At 52.8% G+C, this 21,301-nt stretch overlaps 1 protein-coding gene across 2 annotated transcripts in view; it reads left to right on the top strand.

Annotated features, from left to right (window-relative positions):
• Window positions 1-21,301, top strand: part of MPRIP (myosin phosphatase Rho interacting protein) — a 157,515-nt gene that overhangs the window by 58,388 nt on the left and 77,826 nt on the right. The gene's annotated exons all lie outside the window — the stretch shown is intronic.

Genomic DNA, 21,301 nt, shown 5'->3' with positions numbered 1-21,301 from the left:
GCTCTGTTCTTAAGCCCCTATTCTGTTATTTCCCTGAGACAGTCTGTTCTAGGACACTTGGTAAGGTTTTCTGTCTTGATAGAAGCTTGCTCTCTTGGGGTTCTTACTGGTTTGGGGAGTGGTTGGCAGATGCTGGAGCCGAGAGGGGCCTTGTTGCTTTCAAGTCCATCTGTGGAACAGTCCCAAATTCCCACCGTGTGTGTTTTGTTTTTTCCTATATTTCCTCTTGTATCGTGGTTTCCCCACTTGAGGGTTACATAAGCCTCACACAAAAGCCTAGAAATAGACTTTTGTTGTTCATCCTCAAGTGGACACTAATCTCATTCAGAGTAACCTGAGATGGGCCTCACTTTCCCCCAGTGTCAGGGAGCGCTGTCTTCCGCCCACAGTGCCTGTTTGCCTGCCCTCGTGGTTGGAGGGAGCAGAGCGAGGGCCCGATGGTGCTGTTAGACCATTTCACCTGCAGGCTCCAGACCAGCTCTGCAGTGGCCTCTGCCACCATTCCCTGGCCAGCCATCTTCCAAGTCCTAGGGCTGCCTGTCACTATCTGCGGCAAATGTATTTTGGCAGGTTGCTCTAAAAACTGTGTGGGAACCCCCTCCCCAGTGCTGCTCTTACCGGGGCAGGACTGCTCTGGCCTCGCGAGACCCTCGGGATGAGAAAGCACGCAACTCCAGAGCCAGATGGTAGATTTTGTCTCCAAGTCACATCCAGTGAGGCAGAGGGGGGAGGGTCGGTTACTTGGCGGGGGCAGTTCTGTTGGAGGCCCTGGCACAAAAGGCGCTGTTTCGGACCATCTGAAGTCCTGTAAGGAGGAGATGCTTTCAAGCCAGGCCTTGTTCCTCTGGAAACCACGCAGCTCTTCAGAACGGGCAGTGCTCTGTGACCTGGGCAAGGCCTTTTAATACACTTCAGGTTTTCTGTTTTTAGTTTTGGTCTTGGTTTTTTTTACACTTTAATTTTTTAAATGGCAGTTCCTGTACCGTATAGGACATAGGACATCTTCCACCCAAAGGGAGACTTTTAAAAAACCTCTTATTGGAGTAACCCGTACATACAGAAGAGCTTACACATCACAAGGTACAGCCGGATGAATTCTCGCAAACCAGGCAGACCTGTGTCGCCAGTACCTAAATCAGGAAGTGCAGCATCTCTAGGTGGGTTGGGGGAGCTCCTCCAGGGTTAGTATCTATGGGGTGCTCTCCTGGGCCATTGTGTCCCTTCAACCCTGAGGACACAGCAGAGGTACTCAGTACTTATTAGTCCATCGAATGGTTGATGAGTGAAAGGAAATTTGATTCCCATGCTATGGGTCCTTCCCAGAAAGCCTGTGGTCATTTCTGGGCATTTCTACCTCTTGGCCCTTTGTGGTCAGCTTGCAGAAGTGCCTCTGCCCGGAGAACTTGAGGGTGGCAGACAGCGATGAGAAGCACAGAGCCTGCTGTGGGAAAGCCTGTGGTCTTAAAAGACTTGATATGTGGCTGCTCCTGAGAGAGGGGCTGTTTCTCCAAGAACACTTCTGGAGACCACTCTCCCAGATAACCCTCCCCCTGCCCACCCACAGACCTCACAGGGCCCGGACAGGGCCCACTGTGGATTATTGTTGGTCTAGGATACGTCTTCCTGAGTTTCTCAGTGCCTCTGTCCAGTTGAAGGCTCTGGCCAGGCCAGTTGGACAGACTCAGGGTGGAGAGCTGGTTCATGGGGAGACACGTCAGACCCTGTCAATAAGCAAGACCTTTGTTTATCTCACAGGCTGGGTTTTCATTAGGGCTGATGAGCATTGTGAAAAAAAGACCCCGTGTGTGCATAAAAATTGCTGCTAAGCCTCTTTAACTGACCAATCTGTAAGTTTTCTCAGCCTTGGAAGAACAGTTTGGGAATGGCACATTTTAAAGATGGGTCTTAAAGCATTACTGTGTCAATGCAGAGCCCCAGGAAATGGGGATTTCTGAGATTGGGAATTGCCAGTAGGAAAGAGACAGGAGAGCATCCAGGATAAGCACTTCTTTGTCAATGGGAGGCTTCGTATAGTGCTTGCAGGGGATCTCAGCTCCTCATAAATCCCTTCACTGGGGTGGTGCCATCTTTGAAAGCGGAGAATAAGCTGAAGAGAAACTCGACGTCAAGCCCCCTCCTCTCTGAATGAAGGCTTTCCATCTTGCACACATTTACTTACTAATTTGCTCCCGCTTCTGCGATTTGGAAGTTTAACCAGAAGCCTGTCAGGTTTTGATATCCTGCAGGCTCCCTACCCCAAGAGGGAGAGTGTTGGTGCTTGTGGGTTTTTCTGTGAATTGAGGAGAAGCATGTGGGTCTGGGAAGAAGAAGGTGCCTCTTCCGGGTGGCCCCACCTCCTCCCATTGACGGGGGATCCCGGACAGGACTGGGCCCTGTTCAGGTTGCTCCTGACTCCGTGGCGTTTGGGCACAGAGCCTGTCCTTAGAGGGATTTCTGGGCTCTCGGTGCCAGGCCGCTTTCCTTCTCCAGGTGTGTAGCAGGCGCGCCCTGAGTCCCGTGCTGCTGTTGCTGGTGGATGCTTGGGTCTGACCAAAGAGCAGGCTGCCTCTGCACTTTGTCCTGGGCACTCTGTGGGGGCAAGGAGTCCGGTGTCCCTTGGGGGGAAGGGAAGCGATGGAGGGCCGTGGCTCTGACCTGACCTGTATTCTGGTGGGCTTGATGCATAGGCCCCAGGCCCAGGTCATCCCTGAGGGTCTCCTGCCAGACCCCTCTTGTGAGCACCCCCCTTTTCCCCTGGTGTTCCCAAACGTGGACAGCTAGGGAAGCCCAGTGATTCCTGATATTTTGCAAGCCTGAGTTTCTCTGTCTCTAGCACATTTGGATTCTTGAAATAAATCTGGGAGTTTCTCCCCAAAGGACAATTCAAAGTCCTTTGGGCTTCCAGTTGGTATGGGTCTTGTTAAGCTGAGCCCTGTGGTGTCCCCAGGCCTGTTTGCTGCTGAGGCTCGGCAGCATGGTTGTGTATGTGTGTGTGTACACGCCTTGTGTGTGCTCTGCAGTTCAGCACATCGCCGGTGTGGGCAGCGAGCTCTCCTGCCTGCACGCGCTGTGCTCCAGCCGACACTTGCACTGAGCAAAGGCCAAGGAGCTGGGCCCAGAGCTCAGGGCAGGGGCTGTGGAGGCAGGAGTCTGCTTCCCGAATTGCTGGGTCTTCAGGGCACCTCTTCCCGGGGCCGGGGCTCTTCGGGGCTTTGCCCCCTGTCATCACACAGAAATGCTGTGGCCTTGGTTGCCTCCGCCCTCCCCTCTCTCACATCCTCCCAGGTGGTATTGTCGCCTTTTCCCAGGGGACTTACCGTGTCACTGGAGGGGAAACTGCCGTTCTCCCTGCCCACCCTTTCCCTCAGGATGCCTGAGGTTTGCATTTTCTTGCCTCATTGTGGCTGGCAGGGTTTTGGGGGGTGCTGTCCCCAGCACAGGGTGTTGGGCACCTTGTAAAATCACATCTCTGGTGGCATCTTCTCTCCCTCTGTACCCCGTCCATCCCCACCTCCCCCCCTCTACCAGCAAGCTCTTCCCAGCTGTGTTTTGTCTCTGCTCTCCCTCCCTGTCTTTGCTTTCATCGGGTCCTCTTTGGCCCAGCCAAAAACTGTGAGTGACTTAATCCAGCTGGATGGCCGCCCTGGGCCAGCGAGCCAGCGGCAGAGTGAGCCTGCTGCGGCGTCGCACAGAGATCAGGGTCTCCCCTTGAGGCCGTTGTTCCCAGCTCTGCGTGGACATTAGAAGCATTAGGGGACTTCTTAATAATTCTGATGCCCAAGTCCCACCCCAGAAAATTTAACTCTGAGTCTCTGGACATGGAACATCTACTTAAAAATCTTCCCAGGTGATTCCATGATTCAGCAGAAGTGGAGAACCATTGCTTTAAGCTCTAAAACCTTGCATTTTGACTGCTTGCCTTCTTTCTAGCCTTTCTTGTGAGGCTCTGGTCCCGTCGAGCCTCTTCTCCCTGCTCCAGACTGTGGTACAGAGGGTGAGTGGGAGGCTGCTGCGGACGGACTTTGGGGGATGCCACGGTTCCTGGCTCCCGACGGTCGAGTGGCTTTCAGGGTTGCCCAAGCGAACAGCAGCCTGTTTTCCCGGGATCTACCTGGCAGGCCTTTAGGTAGGAAAGCAGTTAAATTGCGTGGAACAGCAGCACCCCCTTCCTCCCAAGCTAAGGCAGATTCAAAGGCTGGGAGCTGGGATGTGGGAATCTCCATATAAGGCCACCGTTGCTCCAGCCTGCCTGCCTGCCCGCCTGCCTGTGTGCCAGCCTCCGCCTCCTTCCCAGAGCAGCTCCCTCCCACCTGCCCCGGGCTCCTGAGAGACCGCTCCCACAGGCCGGAAGGGCCACTTCTGCCTGGGGGTGCCTTGAGCCTCCCTCATTCCCTTTCGTCTTTAGTTTTCTCCTTTCCCTCCTAATCTAAAACGTCTTGGGAGAGAGGGCTCAAAAACTCATACAGCAGGTATAACATATTCACCTAGTAGCTGCCCTACTCACTGCTGAGCTCTCGGGTGTATGGGGCACTTGGACAGACTCTCTTTCCCTGGCAGTTCACTGGAAGAGATTGCAGGCAGTGGTGTAAAAAGGAGGTGTGCACCTCCAGAAATGAGCGGAGTGTGTAAGACGGAAGGCAGAAGGGGCTGCACGTGAGCGCCGTGCTCTAGTGGATAACGTTCTCTCCTGTGGGGGCCTGGTTAACAGCTTCCAGGCAAACAAGGGGAGAGGCTAGCACGATCCATGCGGTGCTGGGTTAGAGTCAGAGCTCTCGGTATGTTTAGTTTAATAGAGTTATATAAGGAGAGACAGAGAGAAAGAGAGAGTGGGGTGGATGCAGGTGGGTGGATATAGACGGATTCTGTGCACCTCCGTTTCCGTGCTGCCAGCTGAGAAGGCCCGGAGGCAGCTGCACCGCAGCACCGGCGAGCATGCCTGGCACCCGGGTCTGGGTCCTAAGTACGTTCTCTAAGCTCCTAAGCAAGGCTCCTTGGAGACGTGGCCGGCTCTAGGACCGGGGCAGGAAGTGCACAGGCTGGGCCTGGAGCACCTTGCAGTGCCAGACGTCAAGGAGTACTTGCAGGATGTGCTTGTGCATGCACCGATGGGACCCGTCAGAGACGCGGGGGCCAACCAAGGAGGCCTCCTCATTGACCGAAGCTACAACAGAAGACAGAGTTTGGGCACCAGAATACATAATGTAGGATTGAATTATAATCCAAAGTAGAAAATAAATATCTGCAAGCCCGTTTAAGTAAATGATCGAATGAAGAAATAAACAAGTGAAGGAGAAGAAACACAATCTCCTTGCAGAAAAATTCCAAATAACTTGGGTGGCGACTCCCCGCTCAGGGAGGTGGAGCGAACTCCCCACTCCTTATGTGTGGGCTGCGTGTAGCGACTTCAGTCCTAAGACGGGAAATAGTAACTTTTGAGTGCGGAAGACCAAACAACACAGCCTCAGCCCCGTGTTCACGGTCAATATCAACAGTGAGAAGTCCTGTGCCCTGGATGTGACTGAAGAGAAGGGGGTTTTACCTCTGTGGTCTTCTTCCCCCAAGCCCCGAACTCTAGTTGAACCATGAGAAAAATGCCAAATTCCAATGGAGAGATATTCTACAAAATATCTGACCAATCAGTGTCATCACGAATAAGATAAGTGAGAAATTGTCATAGCCAAGAGGAGCCTAAGGTGACATGACGACTCCATGTAATGTGAGGTCCTGGAACAGAAAAAGTATGCTAGGAAGAGACTAAGGAAATCTGAATAAAGCAGGGACTTCAGTTAATAAGCATAGATCACTATTGATTCATTAATTGTAATAAATGTACCACACTGGTGTGAGGTGTTAGTAATAGGGTAAAATGGGTGAAGGGTATGTGGGAATTCTCTGTACTAGCTTCACAACTCTTCTGTAAATCTGTCGGGGCACCTGGGTGGCTCAGTTAAGCATCTGACTCTTGATTTCGTCTCAGGTCATGATTTTCAGGGTCATGACATCATGCTCCACATTAGGCTCCGTGCTCAGCAGGGAGTCTGCTTGGGATTCTCTCTTTTCCTCTCCCTTTTTCAAACAAACAAACAAATAAATAAATAAAAATAAAATAAAATAAAAAGAAGTACCATAGAAACTTGGAGAAAGAGGAAGTCACTCTAGACTGGGGAGCCAGAAAAGGCTGTGAAAGGAGATGCCTTGAAAGAAGGGAAGACCTGCCCCTTGGCCCGGAAGCCCAGGCAGGTGCACAGCACCGGACAAGTAGGGCTGGGGATGGTGGGAGCAAAGTTAGAAGGTGGGTGGGCTCGGGCCATGATTGCAGCATTACCAAGGGCCTCGGCTTCCCTCCATCTCCCTGTGGCCCTGGGTGCCTCACCGCTGTGACCTGTTTATCCAGGAGCCTCTGATTCCTGCCTCTACAGCAGGAGGCCTGGTGATGGTGGCAAAGGGTGACGCTGGGGAACGAGCCACCATGGAGGCCTAGCATCCTTCTCAGACTAGCTGTGCTTTCGTTATAAGACTCTTTTAGAATCTTCTGTCTGATTAAACCAAGGCAGCAGGACCAAAATGGGGGGGCCTGAGGAGTGGCTCCTCTGTCAGCAGTTCCCTTGGCACGTGAAGGGAGGACTGGCAGCCTCCTCACCTTCCTGCTTCCCCATCGTGTCCTGGGCTTGCTGTGAGGTCAGACCTGCGCTCCAGTCCCCTGCTGTTGGGCTTACCCCCCACCCCTTCCCTGCACCTCACTCCCTTACTCCTGCTTACCTGCCTGGGGTGGGGGGGCCTTTCCCACCTGCCCTACTCAGAATGGTCCCCCACCCAAACTCCTCTGTGCCTGCTCCTGTGTCATTGTCTACTCTGGCCTTTAACCACTACCTGATACTTTATTTCTGTTACTTGTCTGACTTTAGACCGCAAGGTCAGCCTCATGAGGTCAGAGGTTCTGTGAGTTTTTTTCAGTGCTATGCTCCCCATGCCAGAATGGGCGCCTGGCATGTATTCGGTGCTCCATAGAGATCTGCTAAGCGGATCAATGCGGTGGTAGTAGCTGCTTTGCTTTTCTGAGTGTTTTTTATTTATCCACAGTGGAGATGATGCCTCAGATTTACAGGGACAAAATGTTCATGTACTGAAGGAGCCTTAGTAAATGCCCTTCCTCGTGTCCAGCCGAACTCCGTGTCAGCAGCTCCTGCCCCCTGAGCCTAGCTCTTCCCGCCATGAGCTTGCTGGACAGGTCTGATCCTGGTGCCACAAGAAGCCTTTAAGACCTTGGATTTCTTTGTTCCTGGCCTGTTCCTGGCCTCCTCACGCCATGCTTTCCCCAGGCTGTGTTCATGCCTTTATTTTGCGCTGACCTCTGTGTGGTGGGTGCCATGTCTCCCTCATCCCTGTCCCCGGGGCCTGGCGTCCAGTGTATGTTTGTCGAACTAATGATTTTTGGAGACTGTGGCCCTATCCTATAACCCCAGCCCCCCCTCAGTCATCCCTCATTCCCTAGGTTAAACAGCCCTGGCTCCTTCAGTCGGCTCCTGTAGGCCTCTATTTGGGACCCTTCTCTCCACTGCTTGTCACCCCTGTGAACCAAGTTCTGTTTATTTCTGGCCTTTGTTAAGTCCTGACTTGTGTGAACCCTGTCCTCAAGCCACTTTCTCTGTGCTCCTTCCTCTGGAGGAAGATGGCCTCCTTGGCCTGGGGCTGGGGCTGCCTAGAGAGGCCTCTCAGAGCAGGTGGGGGTTGAGGGGGGGAGCAAGGGAGGACTGAGCAGCCTGCTGGGGCTGTGTGTCAGCTGCCAAATCCTGCGCCGCCCCCACCCAGAAGGGAGGACCTGGGCATTTCCCTGTTGGTGGCACCAGCACCAGCTCCCTGGGCTCCGGGAGGCCGCCTGGTGGCCCTGGGCTTCATGGGGCTGAGGTCAGCTCTGCCCAGCTGCCTGTGTACCCTTGGGCCGTCTGACCCCTCAGGGCCCTGCTTCGTCACCTGCTGGGTAAGTGATGTCTCAGGCCTTCCACTCTGATGGACATGATCCTTTCCCAGAAGGAATCCTTTCTGTTGAGAAGGGACTGTCACTGCTTCCGTCTCCATTGCATCTGAGAGAAGGAAAGCTGAGTTCAAGTTCTTTTCTTGATTGCCACCCTCTTCAGCTTCCCTCATTCCTCAGACTCTGCCCCGCCAGTGCTCCTGCTCTGTCCTTCACCCCTGGACTCATCCTCTTCCCTTTCCTGTGACACCCCTGCTCCAGCCAGGCTGTCCTCTCAGCCAGCCCTTAGTGGTCTCCCAGAGACCTTTCCGGCTCCCCCACTCTAAACAGGCTGATGTCTCTGCCTCTACTGCTCCACTTGCCTTCTTGCCTGAGTGCCATTACTTGTGGCATTAGCCTAGGAAGGTCTGTTTTCTATGAAGCCAGGGAAATAGAAAAAAGGTAGTTGGAATATAGGCCAAGCACAAAAAAGAGGAAAAAGAAAAATACAGTTCTTTAGTACCTGTTCTAGCCCTGAGTCACTGAGGCCTAAATCCTAAGGGTCGTCCCTGGCTGCTCTTTTTTCTCAGCCTCATAGACCTTGAGTCGTTTTGGCTCTGTGTTTTCAGCATATCCCAGAGTCACACGCCATCAGCATTCCAGTGTGGGCCATCGTTTCCCCTGCCTGCCTCACATGTCTAGGGTCAGAAGATTCTTGTGAGCTGCAGCCAGGCCATCTGCCCTGGCTCACCTCCAGAGCAGATCACGTCCTCCAGGCCCAGCTGGCTGTGGCCACCTTGGACCCCCTTTGTTCCAGTCTCACAGCAGCCCGGCCCACCAGCTGCCTCAGGCCAGCCCCAGCTCGTCCCTGCCTAGTGGCCTTAGCACTCACTTTCTCCTTCCCTCGGCCTTGCTTGGCCTCCCTGCGTGCCCAGCCCCCTACTTGCTTCCCCTTCCTTCCAGTCACTGATTTGACTACCCAAAATGGGGTCATTCTTTGTTTTCTTCTTACTTGTCTGTATCACCACAAGAATAAAGTGAGCTTCTCTAAGGGTGGCCCTTTGTCCTGCTCTCACCTCCCCCCAGCACCAACCAAGCACAGTGCCTGGCATGAAATTGGTGCTCAGTAAATCCCTGTTGTCTATACCTAAACGTTTGTCTAGCGAGTTCTAAGGTGATTACATGGACTCGTAGGCAGGGCCTTGAAGACTTCCTATCAGTAGATGGGATTATAAGCGTAAAGTAGAATTAGAGTCTGGGCCCTGAGAACTTAGGCGGGGGCCGCGGGCGCACGAGCCCAGGCATGAGTCGGACAGGAGCCTTCTAGGTTGGCTCCCAAAGACTATATGAGCTATCAGGAGAAGAGGCTGAGACAAGGGACATTTGCAGAGGCAGGCAGGGAACTGGGGCATAGCTGCCAGGTGGAAACCAAGAGAAGCAAACTATAAAAGCAGGGTTTAGTGGTTCTGTTGGTGGGGAAAGGAGATTGATTGACTTCCAGGGCCGGAGCTCAGGAAGTAAGCATGCTGGCTCTGGGGCAAACTAGGCTAACGTTCTAAACCGCACTAGTCCTGTCCAAGTCAGAAGGCTCATACCCGTAACGGGTGCTCATTCGTACATAGTTTGTATCTAAGGTCACCACACCTTCCAGGAAAATAGTTCTTACGTTGTCCAGGTCCAGCTGTGCTATGAAGTGTTGATACCCTATAGAAGAAAAGAGAGGTAGGATTCTGGGGGCCCTTACTTTGGGGGGACAGGTGCTGCTCCTACCCTTGATTTGAGGATTGGAAACGGGGAGAGGTAGGAATAGGAAACTGGAGGGTGGGAGGGTTGAGATCTGTGCCCACTGAGGCCTCTGTTCTGTGCTGGGGAGGACCTGATGCAAGGCCACTGTAAGCTGGGCTGGAGTTGGCCAGGCTCCATCTCTAGAATGATCACTTCCACACAGCAGTGTGTCAGCCTACATGAGACATTTCTTTCTGCCTCCTGCTCCGTTTCTACCGTTTGTGTTGCCATTCTCCCAATGTGGGAATCCAGGTTGGCCTGGACAGTCGGTTCTTTGTGAGTGTGAACATGTGCGTGTGCATGTCGGATACGTAGCCACAACACTGTCCCGTTTGTCAGCACCCAGTTCAGTGACATGAAGTACATTCAGGCGGTTGTGCACCCATCATCACCACCCATCTCCAGAACTTTTTTATCTTCCTAAACTGAAACCCCATAGCAATTAAACACTAATGTTTGTCCTTTTGTGTCTGGTGTATTTGTTTTTAAATTCATCCACGTTATCCCGTGTATCCAAACTTCATTCCTTTTTATGGCTGAATAATACTATCTTGTACGTGTATGCCACATTTTGTTTATCTTTTCATGCATCAGTGGACACTTGGGTTGTTTCTGCCTTTTTGCTATTGTGAATAATGCTACAGTGAGCCTGGGCATACAAATATCTGCGTGAATCCCCTGCTTTCACTTCTTCTGGGTATATATCTAGAAGTGGAATTGCTGGATGATGTGTTCGTCCTGTGCTTAATTTTTCAAGGACCTGCCAAACTGTTCTCCTCAGCGGCTACACCATTTTATCTTCCCAGTTGCAGTGCACAGGGTTTCAATTTCTCCTCATCCTTGCCAATATTTGTTGTTTTTTTAAAAGATTTTATTTATTTATTTGACACAGAGAGAGAGCCAGCGAGAGAGGGAACACAGGCAGGGGGAGTGGGAGAGGAAGACGCAGGCTCCCAGCGGAGGAGCCTGATGTGGGGATCGATCCCAGGACCCTGGGATCACGCCCTGAGCTGAAGGCAGATGCCTAACAACTGAGCCACCCAGGTGCCCCTGTTATTTTCTTTTTCTTTCTTTTTTTTTTTTTTTAATTAAATCCGTCCTAGTAGGTGTGAAGTGGTTACTCTTTGTGGTTTTAGTTTGCATTTCCCTAATAACTGATGATGTGTTGAGCATTTCTTCATGTGCTCATTGGCCATTTGTTTATCTTGTTTGGAGAAATGTCTGTCCAAGTCTTTAGCCCATTTTTTGTTTTTTTGCCATTGAGTTTTAGGAGTTCTTTATATATTCTGCACATTAATTCTTTATCAGATTGTGATTTGCAACTATTTTCTCCCATTCTGCTAGTTGCCTTTTCATTCTTGCGATAGTGTCCTTCAACACACACAAGTTGTGTGTTTTTTTAAGATTTTATTTATTTATTTGACAGAGAGAGAGAGAGAGCATGAGTGGGGGGAGAGGGAGAAGCAGGCTCCTTGCTGAGCAGCGAACCAGACACAAGCTCAAACCCAGGACCCCGGGGTCATGACCTGAGCTGAAGGCAGACGCCTAACCAACTGAGCCACCCAGGTGCCCCTCAGCACACCAAAGTTTTGAATATTGATAAAGTCTAGCTTATTCTTTCTTTTGTTGCCTGTGCTTTTGGTGTCCTGTCCAAGAAATCACTGTCAAATCCACTGTTAGGAAGTTGTCGGCCTTGTCTTCTTCTAAGAGTTGTATATTTTTTGCTCTTACATTTATATTTAGGTCTTACATTTAGGTCTTTGATTCAGTTTAATTGTCACGTATGGTGTAGTGGGCACTTGGTTCTTGTGGAATCCTGGTGCCGTGCTGGTTGGGTGAGTGAGGAGGGTAAGAGCTATTCTTTCCTGTGTTCCCTTGCCCCCAGTCTTAGGAGCAAGGTGAGCCTTGGTCGAGTGGTGATGGCTTCCCAAGGAAAGCTGAGGGCCCTTGACTGCGTGGTGGGAGCCTGTGGGTCTTTGCTGTGCAGCCAGTGGCCCAAGCCAGCAGCCCAGTCTGGCACAGCAGGTATGAGAAGGGACTTCCTGGCATTGGCAGCAAGTGAAAAAGGTCCTTGTTGGATTCTTTTCTCCCTTAAAAAAATAAGTTTAGCCAACCCTAACAAAGCCCCACAAAGGCAGGGAGGTTGGCTGGTTGACAAAGCCCCTAGTGGTTCATTTCCACAGCAGCCCTGCACGTACTGTGTTGGGCACAGCAGCCCCTCTTCTCTTCTATAGCTCCCAGGCTACAGCCCCAGTGTGGCCATGGCACTGGGCACAGCTGCTCCCGTTGCTGCTTGGGATTAGCAGATGTTCCCCCACTTGTAAATGGGCCCCTTTCTGCTGAATCCATGGAAGCCTTGAATCCCTCAGAAAGCCCACCCTGCCTCCTGAATGGGGCCAGAGCCGAATCTTGAAAAGGAGACCTCCCAGGGACGGGACCACCTGCTCATTGAGTATCGCTGCTGGCAGGAGGTGATAAATGCTCAGCCATGCCCCCTGTGTGGACGCATGTCAGAGCTGATAGATTGCATGTCAGCCCTTTGGGGTTGGTTGGCTCTAGTTGCTGCAGTAGAGGTCGTGTGTTGATGTAGGTTAGGAATTGGAAAGCTGGGCTCTAGTCCTTGTCCTGTCTGGGCTTGGCATCCACGTCTGAAACGCGGGACAGGGGGGCGGGCCTCGAACACCTTCCCGGCCTGGGTTGGAGGCAGCACGCCGTGCGTGTTCTTCCTGCGGGAGCCTGAGTGGAGCTGCGTAGGTCTTTCAAAAGGCCTCCCCTGTCAGCCGCCACATCTTCATTATTTCTATACCTGTGCAATGTTTTGTTTTGTTTGTAAGTATACAAGTAATTGCCTTTTACTGTAGTTAGTTACAGGATTGCATAGACATCACCACAGTCTAATTTTAGAACATTCCCCTTCCACCACCTTGTACCCCTTACCTATCACCCCTAATCTTCCCCCAGCCCCCGGCAACCACTAATCTACTCTCGGTCTCTATCCATTTACTTGTTCTGGTCATTTCCTATAAATAAAATTATGCAGTATGGCCGCACCCACCTCTTGCCTTTCAACTTGATCATCTGCCGCTTGCAACAGTCCTGGCTCCAGGGCTGGTACTTACAGACCATGGGCCCCTGGAGGTCAGGTTCCCTTTCTGGGCCCTGCATCTCCTTCAGGCCAGCTCCTGCCCCTCATGCCCGTCAGACAATGCAGGATTTGTTATTATCTCACCTTTGCACGGGGAGCATCCTGCCGTCCACTTACCAAACATGGGATTTGGTAAGGTTGGGTATTCCTACTTTATAACTGAAACATTTATAAGATTATGTTATATATGTTATAAAACATTTATAAATAAAGCATAATATTTATACAATGAATCTGCAGTATAAACTTAGAGGGGTTGGTTGGTTTCGTATATCATTCAAAAGTATGTGCTAACGGCACCCGGGTGGCTCAGTCGGTTAAGCGTCTGCCTTTGGCTGAGGATCCCAGAGTCCCAGGATCGAGTCCCACATCGGGGCTCCCTGCTCAGCAGGGAGTCTGCTTCTCCCTCTACCCTTTACCCTGCTTGTGCTCTCTCTCACTCGCTCCCTCTCTCTCAAATAAATAAAATCTTAAAAAAAATATATATATGTGCTAAAGGTCATTTCGTACAGTGCCAACATAGGCATATGGAGGAAAATCAAACTCGTTTTATCGAGGACCTCACCGTCTAGCATGGAGAACAGATGGGCAGTTTCATGAATAGTCCCATGAGTGGACTCAGGGCTACATGCAGGGCTCCTCCCTTCAGAGAGGACAGGGTGACCACCCAGGAGGTAAAGGATGTGAGGCAGACATTTCTGGCACGAGATGGCTCTGAAGGAAGCCAGCCTGTGTATCGGTGGGTCACCTAGGCCTGTGAGGAAGTGGCTCTTGAGAGCCTCAGACACAGGGCAGAGAGCTTGGACTTGACACCGTGGGAGCAGCTAAGGCACGGCCATGTTTATGTTCACGAACACTTCTGGGGCCGCTACCGGCAACCACAGGGAGGCCGGCCCAGCCCCGGCTTCTGACTGTCGAATGGCGCTGAAGAACTGAGTGCTGTGCCTGGGAGAAGAGAATCCCCAGACCTTACTGCAGATGCCAGATGCTCCTGCCATGCCTCCCACAGAACACATCCCAGGTTTGAGGCTCCCGTCTCCTGACTTGATTTGGATCCGTGGGCCGTGCGATGACTGTGAGGTGGGCAGTAGGAAACAAGTGGGTGCAACACTCAGACGTGGGCCTGCCTGTGCCTGGAAGCTTATGTGGAGGAAGGCTGGGCCACAGTGCAGGTGAAGGGTCTGGTGCTCCAAAGAAGGGCAGACGCCCCACCTCCTACCTGGCCCCATTACAGTGTGGTGGGAAACCAGACTCTGATCTCCCCCAGGGCCTTGAGATAGGGACCGGGAGGCACAGGGAATAAATGTGAGCTGCTCTGCTGCCCTTGGATAAACCCCTCTGTTTGGCCCATCCTTTTCAAGAGCCTACTGGTAGTCAACTCAGACTTGCCCAGTGTGGGCATGGAGGCTTAGTCTTTCCTCTGCTCTCAGGGAGAGGATGGCCCATGATGCCTAGTGCTCCCTCCAGGCCAGCCAGGCCAGTTCTCCCTCTTCACCCTGCTGGCCTCTTCTTTGTCCCCAGGTAAGAGACAGATGTGCCTAATGCCTTCCTCCCTTTTCCTTGTGGCAAGCATTCAGAGAAAATGTATTGAATAAATTGTCTTCTTACCACCACCCCCTTGCTCGGTGGGGGGTGCGTGTGTGTGTGCATGCGTGCGCACTGAGAAAGAGCAGGGGAAGCAGCCGGGGTTGTGTGCCAACCCTGAGCCCTCACTTCATGAGAACAGTATCCTCTCTGGTCTCGTGGCAACTCTGTGAGGTGAGGGATTTGTTTTATTGTGGTAAAATATACATAACAAAAAAACTGTATTAACCACTTTAAAGTGTACAATTCAGTGGCATTTAGTATGTTTGTAATGTTGTGCAACCATCACCACTGTCTAGTTCCAGAACTTTCTCATCATTCCAAACGGAAATCTCATACCCATTAAGCAGTCACTCCTCATTCTCCACTCCCCCATTTATCCCCTAGCAACCATTAATCTGCTTTCTGTCTCTGTGAATTTGCCTATTCTGGATATTTCATCAAAACGGAATCATACAATGTTTGTCCTTTTGTCTCTGGCTTCTTTCACTTAGCATAACATTTTCCTCTACGTTGAAAGCGTGTGTCAGTGTTTCATTCTTCTTATGGCTGAATACCATTCTGTTGTATGGCTAGACCACATTTTGTTTATCCACATATCCGTTTTTAAAGATTTATTTATTTTAGAAAGTGCAAGAGTGTGAGTGGGGGACGGGACAGAGGGAGAGGGAGAGAGAATCTCAAGCAGAGTCCCCTCCGAGTGATGGAGCCCCATACCGAGCTCGAGCCCGGGACTCTGAGATCACGACCTGAGCCAAAACCATGAGTTGGGTGCTCAAGCAACTGAGCCACAGGGCTCCCCATCCATCATCCATTAATGGCCACTTAGGCTGTTTCTACCTTTTGGCCATTGTGAATAGTGCTGCTGTGAAGATTTGTGTACAAGTTTTGTTCAGACACTTGTATTCAGTTCTTTGGGTGTAAACCTAGGAGCAGAATTGCTGAGTCATATGGTAACCCCGTGTTTAGCTTTCTGAGGAACCTCCAGACTGTCGTCCCCAGCCCCTGCTCCATTTTACATTCGAAGTAAAGGATATTGTCACTCCCATTTTACACTGTGGACGCTGAAGCTGAAACTTTGCAGCTTGCTCAAGGTGACTTACATGGTGATTGGCAAAGCTAGGATTCTGTTCCGAGGGGGGTGCTCTTCTTGACTCCTGGGCTGTGGAAACGTCAAGTCCAGAGGCTTCATTAGATCTTTGAGCCTTTGTGGGGAAGAAGGGGCTGGGAGCACAGTCATCTTTGGCTCCCCCGTCCTAGTGATGGGTCCACAGGTGGCAGGTTCTCTGTGCTGTAGCCCATAGCACGGCTGACCCAGCCTCCCCCTGCGGGCAGAGTTGCAGCGGTTAGGGTTCATGGTGGAGTCCTAAAGGGCAGGAAGGGGTGCAGAACCACAGCTTTCTCCAGAGGAGGCCCTGTGATCACAGACACAGACCTGGCGTTGGAGGACTTGCCGCGAGGGTGCAGGTGCATCGCGGCCTCAGGGCTGCCCCATGCGGCAGCTGCGGTGTGGGGGATGGTTGTGAAACTGCCCTGTAAACCACAAGGGCTGTAGGATCCAGGGGAGGCTGGCCACACACCTGGGCAGGGGACTTTGCTTACTGCTAGCCATGCAAGGAGTGGGAGGAAAGTTCTGCCTGGCGGGCACCTACGGCAGCTCCTCGTCCATCCCTTCTGCCCTGAGGGGCCAGCAGGGGCTTTTGCTCCCTCCAGTTCTAGGTGGTTTCGTGGGTGTGTCTGAAGACTCCTTTTCCATGGGCCTTTCAGTTTTCTCTGAGAACTTGGACTTTGAGGATATCCGTCTGAAGAGAGCTGCTCGCTAGGGAGAACTGTGGCCTTGGAGGGCAGAGTATCAGGTAGCCTGCCCTATACCTGGATGGCATCTGGTGTCCACCTCTTGAGAGAGGGTCTCATGATTCATTAGACTTGGGACTGTGAGCAGTTTGGTGGTAGCAGGAAGAGCCAGAGACAGTCTCTGTCATCACGACCAGCACATGTTCCTCAGGGCATGGGGTCCCAGGGGTGCCTGAGAGGGGGTGCAGTACTCAGCAAAGCTCCCCAAGGGCCACTTTCCCTCCATAGCAAATTCAGGTCTAACCTCCTTAATCCCCGAGAAAGGATGTATGTGCTGTCACCCTGGGCCTGGCTCAGGTGGCCTAACCAAGCGTCCAGCGTGGCTGCCCGGCAGGCCTCTGTACGGGAGCTTGTGGGGAGGGCAGGGGAGGTCGTGTTCCTGCCTAGGCCCTGTCTGATCCCGCCCACCGACAGATTCTGCAGTAACCCTGGGCCACACTTGTCCTGGGTGACCCCAGTGGGTTCCAGGTCCCTTTACCACTGTGAGCCCCACTTGCAAGCCCGTCAGAGTGCCTTCCTCCTGAGGCTGCCGTGAGGGTGAACGTGTAAGTACTTATCCAGAGCCCTGCCCGACCCTAGAAGATGATTAGGATTATTCTTGCTGCAGTGGCTCCTACCACAAGTGAGAGTCTTCTTGTCCTACCGGAGCATACTCACCCCTACTTCTGGCGGTGTGCAGAGATGCTGGCTGGCGGCTGACACCAAGTAGCACTGCTTTTCCGACTCCTTGAGAGGGTCGTGGGGAGTGGGATGGAGCAATAATACAGAATACAGGACATGTGGTAAAAGTCTTGCTCCCTAATTTTTCATTCCGTGTGTGTGTATGTGCCTATACACGTGTTCTTCCCAGCGTGGAAAGTGTGGTTCTCTGTCAGTTGTGCGCAGGTAGGTTTGAAATACACAAACTGTTGCAGGACCTGCAGTGCGCTGGGTTTGCCTTCACCTTGAAAAGCACTTTTTGACCTTGAGATTTTGTGAGCACTTCTTTGCCCTGAGGGAAAGCCTTTGTTTCTGTGGGTCTCTGTTTTCCCATCTGAATGGAGCAGTGGGGCATAAAATGGAGTATTTCCATTCTATCCAAATCTTGCCTGGCCTCTGGTTGTATAAGCACGGCTGCCTGGAGGAAAGGGTCCCCACCGGTAGCTCTAAATGGCCAGTCTTTGTACTTCTGTCCTACTTTCCTCTTCTTTCTCTTTGGCTCTCAGAAGCTTACCTCCCAAACTTGCAGGATCCAACAAGAAGTGGAAGCTACCTGTTTTCCCTAAAATGCACCTGTTTGGGCCAGGGATGGGGGTGGAGGGTCTCCAGGTGGTAAGGCTGTTGTGGGCAGAGGTTCCCTTGGCCTTTTGTGGGCCAGTGGGCAGATAACAGGAGGGCTGGGTTCTCAGCAGGATGTGGTCACATCCCTGGAGAGCGGCCCTTGTCTTAGTCCTCCTGCTTGGTCACTTCATGCTTACACGGACTTTGCCCTTGGGATTTGTCGACACTGATGCGGCTCTACCATCTTAGCTGGTGTAGTGTGGAGACCAGAAGAGGACTGGAAACCCCCGGATGGTTAGATGGCCATCTGGTGACATCGCTGGCTGAGGACTTAACCCATAACTTGGCAGCATGGCAAAGTTGGATGGCCTGAGGACAGCCATCCCTTTTTTGGAATCGAGCAAAACTAGGTGCCGCTCAGCCTCGTAGGAGGCCTGGATTCCTAACCTCTGGAGGTGCAAAATGAGAGCAGGGAGCTTGTCCAATGGAGCTGGCCTCTGCTGATGGTATCGGGGTGAGGGGTTCCCTCCGGCTGGATTCCAGTTGCAGCCTAGATATCTGCCCTTGCTCTCCAAGCACAGGGTCTGGCCTCGTTAGTAGATGGGTTGTCAAGTATCTCTTCTGTCCTCCCTGCTGAGAATGCAGATGGCTCTGGCCTGCTCCTGCCCTGAGTTGGAGAGGGCCACACCTGGTGGGGGCTCTCTGGAGGCCCTTGGTGGAATCTGCCCGAGCTCTGGGTGCAGGGGCTGTCGTTGAGTGCAGCCTAGTGAAGGGGCGGGTGGGGGTGGTGGTATAGGCAGCCTCAGAGGGGCTTGGGAGTAGTCAGTGCGAGGACCCAGCGGTGGGGGGCGCAGCACTCCATACCCAGCTGGGACAGTGAGCCTCTTGCAGGTGCAGGTGGCACTGGTGCTGCTGGAGCCGCTCCACAGCAGGTGGCGCTATTGAGACTCAGGAGGAACTGTCATGCCGCGTTTGCCAGGTGCGACCCTGGGTCAGTTTTCTGGTTCTCCCTGCTTTTCTGACCGGTGTCGACTCTGCTCTCTCTTCCTCACATGTAACGGGGTTAGATCAGGCTCACGTCATGAGTAATGTTTAAAGAGGCATGAAAGAGGTTGTAATCATGAGATCCTGACGCACAGGTAGTAAATAAATGTTCATTTCCTGCAGCTGTAGCTTGTTATGTCTTTGCCTTTTATTGACACTTCTGAAAACTCTCTGGAAGGAGGTAGGGACCTCATTTTGCACACATAAAAAACCGAGTCCCAGAGAGGTTGTCAGAAGTCTAGGGCATGGTTGCTGACTAGGTGTCATGACCACGTTCACCGCGTTCAGCTGCAGGGCCAGCTGGGAAACCTCGTCGGTGGCTGGTGGCTGTGTGTCAGGCAAACACAGTTACTGTGCATGAGGGAATGGTGAGCAGGTTCATGACCCCGAGCCCTGTAACAGTAGTTTGTAAAGACGAGCACGTGCCTTCAGATGGCCCACTAGAGAGTATAGTGAGCAGAAAGTATTAGGATTCCTGTTCGTGGGTTTTTTGTGCCCGTTTAGCTTACCTGTGTGTGTGTTCTGGTTTACAAAGTATTGGTACAGTGGCACAGGTGGATAACTGATCGTGTCCACGCATCTGTGTATCACAGGGCGTACACTGGCACCTGTGACAACCATGAGTCCTAGCGGGGGGAGGGCAAGGACAAAGGAGGAAAAGTCCCCCTGGAAGAGCTCCTCCACTGTCCCCTCCCCTCTCGGCTCTGTGACCCTGCTCATGGCCTTAATCCTCACAGTGGTCCACAGCATCAGTGTCCTTGTTCCATGCACAAGACCCACCCCAGAGAACCCATGAGCCTTGTCGGTACCAATGGGGAGCGTGTGCTTCTGTGTGGGGGAGACTGAGCTGAGAGAGCAGAAATCACCACCCCTAGTTCGCCCAAAGAGGGTTCAGATGGGGCAGTGGCATGATTCTGGAGAAGACCTGGGATTAGAAATTCTGAAGAGCGGAGGGGCTGGAACTGGAGCAAGGAGGTGGGGAAGCCTAGAAGGACCGTGCAGGCCCTGCCCTGGGTTGGAGGGGGGCGCTCTTGAAGCTGTGGGAGCAGCGCTCATCTGGGGAGGGGGGCTCAGCCCCTACATGCTTGTGGGCCTCCCCAGCCAGAAGACCAGTGGGTGGGTCCCAGGCCTCCTCTCCTGCTCATTGCTCCCGAAGAACCCCCTTGGTTGGTTGCAGGATAACCCACCAAGCCCCTTCCCCAGCTCAAGGACTCTCCGGGAGTGCCCAGGAGAGGTACTACAAGGCTGCTTTACTGAGGAAGAGCACTAGCTAGTCTTAGTATGCGTGTGGCCCCCTCAGAAGTGGGACTCTGGCCCCTCCTCTTCGGGTCCCCACCTGAAGTTAGAGGCCTCCCTGAGCACAAGGCTGGCTCTCCTGCCCTGCCACCTCCTTTCTGGGCTGAGCCCAGAGAGTCCATAAGGAAAGGCTTCTTGGATCTGGGAACCTTACTCATTCCCCCTCCTGTGGATCAGAAAGCCACCAGGCAAGCTGGGTGAGGGCTCTGGAACTCCGTGCTCCTCTGGTCTGGCTTCTGTAGTTGGGCACCAGGGGATGAGAAGAGAGGTGGCAGCGCATCGGAAATGCGGGTGGGTTGGCCTGGAAAGTACCAGGAAGCTCGTATGCGCTCGAGCTGGAGGGGGTCCGGGAGCTTCCTGCTTCCTTTTGTTCGACAGATGAACAAGGTTTCCAGTAGTGGGTATAGTGGGTCTGAGCTCGGCATTCACACCGGACTCAGCATCCTGACCCTCAGAGCTTGAGGAGGGAGGCACCTGACAAAGCAACCCCCAGCTGGCTGCCATTGGCTTTTTCTCCCCCTGCCGCTTCATCAGGAACCCAGCTAAGGAAATGCTAAGTCCTTGGGGGGCGCTCAGTAGGGAAGCTGGCAGCTGTCCTGGAAGTGGGGGCAGCCTCTCCACCTCATGCCCCACACCACCAGGGTCCTGGCCAAGGCTTCCCTCCCGGGAGAGCCACCAGAAAGGGGCATTAAGGTAGTGCCTTGCCTGACTGCAGGCCAGGAGCTCTTTGCCCTTGGTATGGTGACAGCCAGGGCGCCTCATTTCCCTCCCCAAAGCGCCTTCCTGTTTGGGGGAAGGGTGAGAGGCCAGAGGATGGAGGGTAACGGATCATCTTTAGGTAGGTCCTCCTTGCTGACCCTCACCCCAGTAGGAATTTCTTAATGCCTTCTTTGCTCATTCTTGGTGTTCTTTTCCTCAATTCAGTGTCTAACTGTCAGAAAAGGACAAAAGTTAATATTTGTCGTCCAGCGCCGGCCGGGCAGCCTCACAGCGACTCCTCAGGGGCAGTCCCGGAAGGCGGTGGGGGTCACCTGCCCCGAGCAGGCTTGGCCTACCTTTAAAGCATTTCTGATATGTGTGGCTCCAGCCTGCCAGCCCCACAGCCTGCCTTCCAGGATGTGGCTTCTCTCCAGCTCCCTCCTTGCCTCTAAAAATAACCTTGCTATTTTGGAACCACCTCTTCTGGAGCTTTTTCTCACTGCTCTCTTGGATCAGTAACCCCTGTGAGACCAGACTCTTGGCTGCCTCTGTCCTCCCAGCTGTCCTTACGGAGCTGTCCCCTTCCTGTCTCTCTCCCCTTCCCCCAGTACCAGCTGGGATCTTGTTCTCCAGCCAGGAAGGAATGTCCAGCTGCATGTCCTCTGAGAAGAGCAGGCTGTCAC

The sequence above is a fragment of the Ailuropoda melanoleuca genome, chromosome 17 (genome assembly GCF_002007445.2).
Source record: "Ailuropoda melanoleuca isolate Jingjing chromosome 17, ASM200744v2, whole genome shotgun sequence".
NCBI lineage: Eukaryota > Metazoa > Chordata > Mammalia > Carnivora > Ursidae > Ailuropoda > Ailuropoda melanoleuca.
This window is presented reverse-complemented; position numbering and strand designations above follow the sequence as displayed.